This window comes from Petromyzon marinus, unplaced genomic scaffold (genome assembly GCF_048934315.1).
Source record: "Petromyzon marinus isolate PM22_M1 ecotype Great Lakes invasive population unplaced genomic scaffold, UKy_Petmar_22M1.pri1.0 PM_G_Scaffold_9, whole genome shotgun sequence".
Taxonomy (NCBI): Eukaryota; Metazoa; Chordata; class Hyperoartia; order Petromyzontiformes; family Petromyzontidae; genus Petromyzon; species Petromyzon marinus.
Window position 1 is genome coordinate 2,147,250 of NW_027423046.1, and position 9,063 is coordinate 2,156,312.

General features: G+C 44.8%; 1 pseudogene; it reads left to right on the forward strand.

Annotated features, from left to right (window-relative positions):
• The first annotated feature begins 4,332 nt into the window (after positions 1–4,332).
• Positions 4,333–8,270, forward strand: LOC142921835 (uncharacterized; annotated as a pseudogene).
• The last annotated feature ends 793 nt before the right edge of the window (positions 8,271–9,063 follow it).

Genomic DNA, 9,063 nt, shown 5'->3' on the forward strand with positions numbered 1-9,063 from the left:
CCTCAGCAACTCGGAGTTTGTGTCTCGTCTGAAGCACTCGAAGAGCATCCCCAAGTAGCAGCTGCCCCTGTGTGGCACAAGGTGGTGGCCCTGCACCACCCTGCATGTGGACAAGAGCCTGTCAGTAGGGGGCGACGATTGATGCGTCATCTCAGTTGTGTAGTTTGTAGGCAATCTTGATTCGAAGCTGTCGTGACTGCAGGAATCCACACTCTTGAATTGTTTCAGTAAAGTCACCACGTGGGTAGAAACATAACAGACCACGGCGTTTAGATCACAACACAAGCAATCGTCATCAGGTGGGACAACCACAGCAAGAAGAAGACGCTGAAGTAGTAGGCGTCTACTCTAGCAGTTTCTTCTTATTGCTGCTGTGCTTGTCCCACCTGGTGACGATTGCTTGTGTTGCCATAGAAGTGCCGTGATCTATTATTTGTAGCGTAATGTTTAGAATTTGCTACATTTTGACCCAGACGCCAGCATGCAACGGCCTACTCGTTTTGAATGACGCAACAATAGTATGTTGTACATACACGGTTAAGCAGCCGTTGCGTATTTGTAAAATAACTTCTTGTTAATACGATGTAACGTGATGCAGTCAATTTCGCTGCAGTAATTCAATGTTGCTAATATGCCCGTCAATGATTTAGAATGAATACTTGTCTGATTGTGCATGTAACATTTTATCTGAGGGTCACACATTGAATATGTGATGTTAGGACAAAGTGTGTGTGTGTTTTGGAAGTAACCTATACAGAGAACTCAGGTGAGACCCGTTGTTCTTGTGATACAGGTCAAAGGGTACTTTTGTGTTTCACGAAGCGTCTGCCTCTGGAACAGCTCATCGTCTTTGAAATAGGGAGCACGCTCGGATCATTCATCAGTTACAAGGCATACCACTTGAAAGTTAAACATATAGGAGGAGGTACATTCTCTACAACACGAATTGTAGTTTTGTCTTACGTGTTGACGTAAATTTTGTCTAATTGGGACTAGAAGTGCTCCTTGCTGATTCACGTCTGGATGTTCGTAACCATCGGTTGAAGCAAACCCCACTGCTGTTGTTGAGACGCTGTGCACCAATAAGGGTCCAACACGTTGACGGCCTTCAGGCCAGGAAAGTCACAACATTTGCACACGAAGGACGCATTCACGCAAGTACCCCATGCTCCGTTTTGAAGTTTTAAAATGAAACATCTTTGAATTGTGTTGTGTTTTGAATTAGATGATTTTATTTCTTCATTAAAAGCTTGTATCAATTTACATCTGGAAGACTTCATTGAAAAGGAGATTTCGTGTGAATTTTCTCTCATCATTAAGTAGATGGCCTTGCCGGGGGTTTGGTTCAATGCGGACACACACACAGTGTACACACACAAACAGTGTACACACAGTGTATACACACACTGTGTATACAAACACAGTGACACACACAGTGACACACACAGTGACACAGTGACACACACACACACAGTGTACACACACATAGTGACCACACAGCGACACGCAGTGACACACAGTGACACACACGCAGTGACACACAGTGACACACACAGTGACACAGTGACACAGTGTACACACACACAGTGTATACACATAGTGTACACACAGTCTACACACACAATGTACACACACATTGTACACACACACAGTCTACACACACACACAGTGTACACACACAGTGTACACACATACAGTGTACACACATACAGTGTCCACACACAGTGTACACACATACAGTGTACACACATACAGTGTACACATACAGTTTATACACAGTGTACACACAGGGTACAAACACACAGTGTACACAGTGTACACACAGTGTACAAACACACAGTGTACACACAGTGCACACACACAGTGTACACTCATACAGTGTACACACACACCGTGACACAGTGACACACAGTGTGCACACACAGTGACACACAGTGTATACACAGTTTACACACACACACACAGTGTACACACACAGTGTACACACAGTGAACACACACGGTGTACACACACAGGGTACACACACAGTGTATATACACACAGTGTACACACACACAGTGACACACACAGTAACACAGTGACACAGTGTGCACACACACAGTGTACACACAGTGACACAACAACAACCTCCATTCGCCACTAAGTGGCGGTGATGTCACCACGACGCTTGTGCCAGGCACAGTGACACACACACAGTGACACAGTGACACACACACAGTGACACACAGTGTATACACACAGTGTACATACATACACAGTGTACACACACAGTGTATACACAATAATGTCCACGTTGTTGCTGAGCTCACACACCCAAAGGAGGGAGCAATGGAAAATTAATCTAAATCAACTTAAACTCAAACTCTGTGACGTCACCACTCTGCATTACCTCATCGGCGTGAAACGCAAGGGGGAGGTGTACCTCGCTAGTGACGTCATGTCACCAAGGTATTCACCCGTCCACCGTGCTCCTGAGCGTGACGTCACCTCCGCTTGGGTCACTGCCGATATCGTTCCAGTGGCAATCCTTATTTGGGCAAAGCTACGCCCAGTGACTGGCCGCTCATTAACATAATGTGTTCGTTAAAGCCGTCGCGAGTTCATTGCGACGGGTTCAGCGCCCACGCCCTCATCCCTCGACATATGGGCCGGCCTCATTAACATAATTTATTCAGTTGGAGAGCCGCTCTTGGGAGAGAAGTGACGTCATACTACTTCCTGCTGTCGCGAAGCAACAGGAAGCTGCCGTGTGCGCGCTTGCACTGAAATCGTTGTGGTGGTGGTCGTTGTGGTGGTGGTGGTTGTTGTTGTTTACCAAGGTAGAGCCTCTCTCTCTCGTAGGGATGTCAGTTGAGTAGCAGCGAGCATGGGAATCGATGTCCAGGTTGGAACTTTACAACGCGGGGCCTAGCCACGCGGGGCCTTGCCTCCTGCCCTCGCCTGATTGCATTCACTTTAATTATCTCGCTTAAGTTTAATTTGTCTTCACCCGGCTCGCCACTTTGTAACTTTGTTTTATTGTAAATATTCACGCAGTTTTTATTTTCTTTTGTTAGCAGGCCAAGCCCGCTTGAGCTGCTATACCGCTCTTGTTATCAGAAGCGACCTGCCCACAACAACACAAGGTGAGGCTTTGTCAACGTGTGTGAATGTTTTGACTTAAAACTTTGGTGACTGCAGGAATTAATATTCTTGGTTCTTTCGGTAAAGTCACGTAGATAGAAAATAAAATTAAAATAACAGATAAGAATTTTTCTTTTTTACAATGAAGCAAAAACCCCACAACGTTTCTATGGCAACATTAATGTTGAAGATGCGAGGGCTTACAGGAATATTTATGACATTTGCCCTCTCATTGCGTGCCATGACAGTGCTGTTTGCACAGCCACACATAGTCACTGTAAGATGAATTTCTTGATCGTGTTTTTGTTTTGTTGCTTGTTGTGGTTGCACCCGATTCAAGAGCCGAATGGCTCATGGGACTATACCAAAATAAATAAAACTGAAAATCAAAAAACTGAAACCGTGTGATGAATTTTGGGAAAGTTTTTCACTGCATCTCCAAATATATATAAAAGGCAAAGTTGTGATTGTGTGTGTTGTCTGTTCAAAATGTTTAGCATACTTCCCAACACGCAACAAACTGGAAATTTGCCATGTGGGTACTTTCCAGACTGTACACCGTGCAAACATTATACAAATACATTTTTGTGTTGTTTTAGGGGGGGGGGGAGGGGGAGCTCAATAATGTATAGATTTTTTGCACGGCAAGTGAGCTGTGACGTCAAATCTGTCACGTGACCCTCGCACGTGGAAGCGTAACGCATTGTACTGTAGTGGTTAGCGCTGTCTGTGTATCTGTATGTGTGTGTGTCTGTGTGTTTGTGTCTGTGTGTGTATGTGTCTGTGTGTGTGTGTCTATCTGTGTGTGTCTGTGTGTGTGTCTGTGTGTGTGTGTGGAAGCGTAACGCATTGTAGTGTAGCGGTTAGCGCTACCCCGCGCTACGAACCCGGCGACCCGAGTTCGATTCCCGCTCACGGCCACCACCGGCGACGATTATTTGAACCGCTTCTGGGCCTCCCCTAGGTCGACTCAGCCTAAAACGAGTAACTGTTGTGGTGTGAACATCGCCACTGGGGAGACAAAGGCGGCCGGACGTGGTGGATCCAAGTCCCGGGCGAAGCCGGGTAGTACAGCTAGTCATGAATACATGAATGAATATAGACGTGTAAGTCACGTGTGACTGTATATATTTATTCCTCCATGGCTCGATACTGACGTGCAGATGGTGTGGATATTCTTATTTTCTGTCTGCAGCTGACGCTGGTCTGATGGAGCAAAGGCCCTCAGCACAGCAGCTCGGTACGACAAGTCAACAATGCGACCGGCGTGCATACAGCACGGATCGGACTGGAAATTTGACACAGCACCAGAGAACTCACACAGGAGAGAAACCCTTTAAGTGCACTGTGTGTGACAAAGCATTTGCATGGCCATCAGTTCTTGAGACCCACCAGAGAACACACACGGGAGAGAAACCCTTCAAGTGCACTGTGTGTGGGAAGGCATTTTCACAGTCATCTGCTCTTAAAATTCACCAGAGAACACACACGGGAGAGAAACCCTTCATGTGCATTGTGTGTGGGAAGACATTTTCAGATTCATCTGCTCTTAAAACACACCAGAGAACACACACGGGAGAGAAACCTTTCAAGTGCAGTGTGTGTGGGAAGACATTTTCAGATTAATTTGCTCTTAAAACACACCAGAGAACACACACGGGAGAGAAACCCTTCAAGTGCAGTGTGTGTGGGAAGGCATTTTCAGATTCATCTACTATTAAAACACACCAGAGAACACACACGGGAGAGAAACCCTTCAGGTGCAGTGTGTGTGGGAAGACATTTTCAGATTCATCTACTCTTAAAATACACCAGAGAACACACATGGGAGAGAAACCCTTCAAGTGCAGTGTGTGTGGAAAGGCATTTTCAGATTCATCTCATCTTCAAAGACACCAGAGAACACACACGGGAGAGAAACCCTTCAAGTGCAGTGTGTGTGGGAAGACATTTTCAGATTCATCTGCTCTTAAAACACACCAGAGAACACACACGGGAGAGAAACCCTTCAAGTGCAGTGTGTGTGGGAAGACATTTTCAGATTCATCTGCTCTTAAAACACACCAGAGAACACACACGGGAGAGAAACCCTTCAAGTGCACTGTGTGTGGGAAGGCATTTGCACAGTCATCTGCTCTTAAAAAACACCAGAGAACACACACGGGAGAGAAACCCTTCAAGTGCAGTGTGTGTGGGAAGACATTTTCAGATTCATCTGCTCTTAAAACACACCAGAGAACACACACGGGAGAGAAACCCTTCAAGTGCACTGTATGTGGGAAGGCATTTGTACAGTCATTTGCTCTTAAAACACACCAGAGAACACACACTGGAGAGAAACCCTTCAGGTGCAGTGTGTGTGGGAAGACATTTTCAGATTCATCTACTCTTAAAAAACACCAGAGAACACACACGGGAGAGAAACCCTTCAAGTGCAGTGTGTGTGGGAAGGCATTTTCACAGTCATCAAATCTTCAAGTACACCAGAGAACACAGAAGCATCAGAAGATCCACAAGGAGTGCAGTCTGAAATCAGCTTGTGAAAGTCAAAGTGCCGCAATGAGCCCATCCCTCATGAAACACGAACCGGAAGAAAATCCCAGCTTGGACACTTTTAAAGGTATCGAGGTAAAATGTGAAGAAGTGATGGTGAAGATTGAAGAAGTGATGGTGAAGAGTGAAGAAGTGATGGTGAAGAGCGAAGAAGTGATGGTGAAGAGTGAAGAAGTGATGGTGAAGAGTGAAGAAGTGATGGTGAAGAGCGAAGAAGTGATGGTGAAATGTGAAGAAGTGATGGTGAAGAGTGAAGAAGTGAAGGTGAAATGTGAAGAAGTGATGGTGAAGAGCGAAGAAGTGAAGGTAAAATGTGAAGATGAAGATTCAACTCCAAAATGGGACCTTCACATCGATGGAGGCAACGTGAAGCAGGAGGAGAATTCTGACTGTGAGGCAGAGCGAGGCAACTCCCAGCAGTTTGTGCAAGTGGAGGTGTTGGTGGACTTCCTAGACAATACAAAGTCAAGTGGAGACCCGGTAGATGTGTAAGCCAGAGACGATGTCGCTACAATAGATGCACCTTTGTCACAGGCCTTTAATGAAAAGTATGTGAAGTTGAACACTCAATTCCTAGGTTCAACCTGCAGAGTAAGAGCGAGCGGCCAGTCTTTGTGGACCTGTGGGTTGGGTAGATCTCTGACCAGGAGCGAGAGCCAATAAGCTCCCAAGCATTCACGATGTTCTAATGATAATTGCTTTTACATGGTGCTTGCTTAATCGCCTCGGCAACTCGGAGTTTCGTATCTCGTCTGAGACGCTCGAAGAGCATCCCCAAGTAGCAGCTGCCCCTGTGTGGCACAAGGTGGTGGCCCTGCACCGGCCTGCATGTGGACAAGAGCCTGTCAGTAGGGGGCGATGATTGGTGCATCATCTCAGTTGTGTAGTTTGTCGGCAATCTTGATTCGAAGCTTTTGTGACCGCGGGAATCCACACTCTCTAGTTATTTCGGTAAAGTCACCACGTGGGTAGAAATATAACAGATCACGGCGTTTAGATCACAACACAAGCAATCGTCATCAGGTGGGACAACCACAGCAAAAAGAAGACGCTGAAGTAGGCGCCTACTTCAGCAGTTTTGTCTTCTTGCTGCTGTGGTTGTCTCACCTGATGACGATTGCTTGTGTTGCGATCTAAACTCCGTGATCTATTATTTGTAGCTAATGTTTATAATTTGCTACATTTTGACCCAGACGCCAGCATGCAATGGCCTACTCGTTTTGAGTGACACTACAATAGTACGTTGTACATACACTGTTAAGCAGGCGGTGCGTATTTTTAAAAATGCTTCTTAATACGATGTAACCTGATGCAGTATATTTCACTGCAGTAATTAAATTTTGTTCATATGCCTGTCAATAATTACGAATACTTGTCTGTGCGTATTTTAAATGTTATTCTTTATAAGGTGATGTTAATATCGAAAACTGACACATAACTGGCATGCCATAAATAGGAAATTAACTCTGCTTATTTGAATCAATGTATTCGTATATGTTGATAAACTTTTCAAGCAGATTTTGTCTCTAACGGCGACTACAGGGACCACCTGATTGTTTAAAAATGTCTTTGATTATAACTATGATTGCCTACAATTCGTCATGTGTAGCTTATTTAGACTATAATTTATTCACTACCCAAAATGAATTTACTTGAAAACATAGAGCTGATATTTGTAAGCAATGTCTTTTTTATTTATACGTTTGAAAAAAAATATTTGCATAAATTGAACTTGTTCAGATACAAGGTGAATTCACAAGGCTTTGTTAAAAATCCAATATTTCAGAATTTTGCCTTAACGGAGAATATTTTTTTAAATGTTGGTAAAAATAAAGATTCAGAAATATATATTGTGCCGTGTCTACAATTTTACTGTAAAGTGGAATTGGTAAAAAAAAATGATGATTCAATGAGCCACTCCGTCTACGGGAAAGCTACCCATACGATGTTTACCTGAAACCGGATTCCAACCACCATCCATCCCAGAATTCCCTCATCAAGACTCTGCACCATAGAGCCCAATACATATCCGACCAGGAACACGTAGCCAGTGAACTCAAGCACGTACACCACGCTCTTAAGGCTAATGGTTACTCCGACTACAATCCGCAAAGCTATCACTCCAACCATGAAGAAGGACCCTCTTGAGGAGCCTTTCAAAACCATCACTTTGCCCTACATTGCGGGGATCACAAAAAAGATCTCCAAAATCTTGAGTAAACACAAGATCCAGGTCCGATTCAACACATTACATAAAATCCGTGATCTGGTTCCGTCTGTAAAAGATGTGATTCCGGACATACAGTACCCTGGCGTCTACAAACTAAGTTGCCTCTGTGGTAGTAGTTACATTGGAGAAACCAAACGACATGTCTCGGACCTCATTCGTGAACAGAATGCAGACCTAAAACACGGTAGGACCAACACCTCAGCCGTGGCAGATCACTGTTATAATTCAGTAGGCTCACATGACATTGACTTCTCCAAGACAGAGGTTCTTTGTAAGCCATCTGGCTACCATGAGAGATTCGTTCATGAGGCTATCCACATATACACAGAGACAATTGCAACCGGGAAGATGCATTCTGGCTTAGCAATCATTGGAAAGATTTGATAAACCATTTCGGGTCTTAATTGTTGTTCACGCTTACGGTGGCTTTCAGACCGCATTCCATTATTTTCGTCTCCCCCCTCCTCTATTCCGAACATAGATGGACTAGTCCTTCTAAATAAACTGTCAAATCGCTCTCTGTGGTGCTAACGTTAAAAAAAACCCGCCACTTTTTTTCAAAATTTCTTGCTGTGGTTTTCACACCTGATGATGATTGCTCGTGTTGCAGTCGAAACGTCGTGATAATTTTATTGTTTTATATTTTTATTATTTTATTGTTTCCCTTCTACGTGGTGGTGACTTTACCGAAAGAACCAAGAATATGAATTCCTCGCAGTCACGAAAGCTTTAAATCAAAATTTATTTTTACTTTGTTAACATCTTTCACTTTCGCACGCCGCTAATTTTTTGCAACAAGAGGTTTCATTATCACAGGTTACACGTGCAGTGGGCCCAAGATGAGGCGAGACGGTTCGCTGGAACCACAACACAGAGGGGTGACGACCCCTCACAGCCGATAACCTCAGGAGGCAGTCCCTCCACACTACGGTGCCCTTACTCTGGTTCTAGCGCTAACCCTACACTGGTTATGTCTGAACCCGACCCTAGCCAGGGTCACTGGGCTCTTCGCTTCAGGGTCTTCAGGGTCTTCAGGGTAGCGCTCAAGAGTCTTCTTCAGAGCTTCAGGTGGACGAGGACCGCCAAACCCGTTCAGGGGTCCGGCTTTTATCCCCGTTCCAGGGTCTCTCCGCCCCTGGCCAAGCCTTCTGGAACTC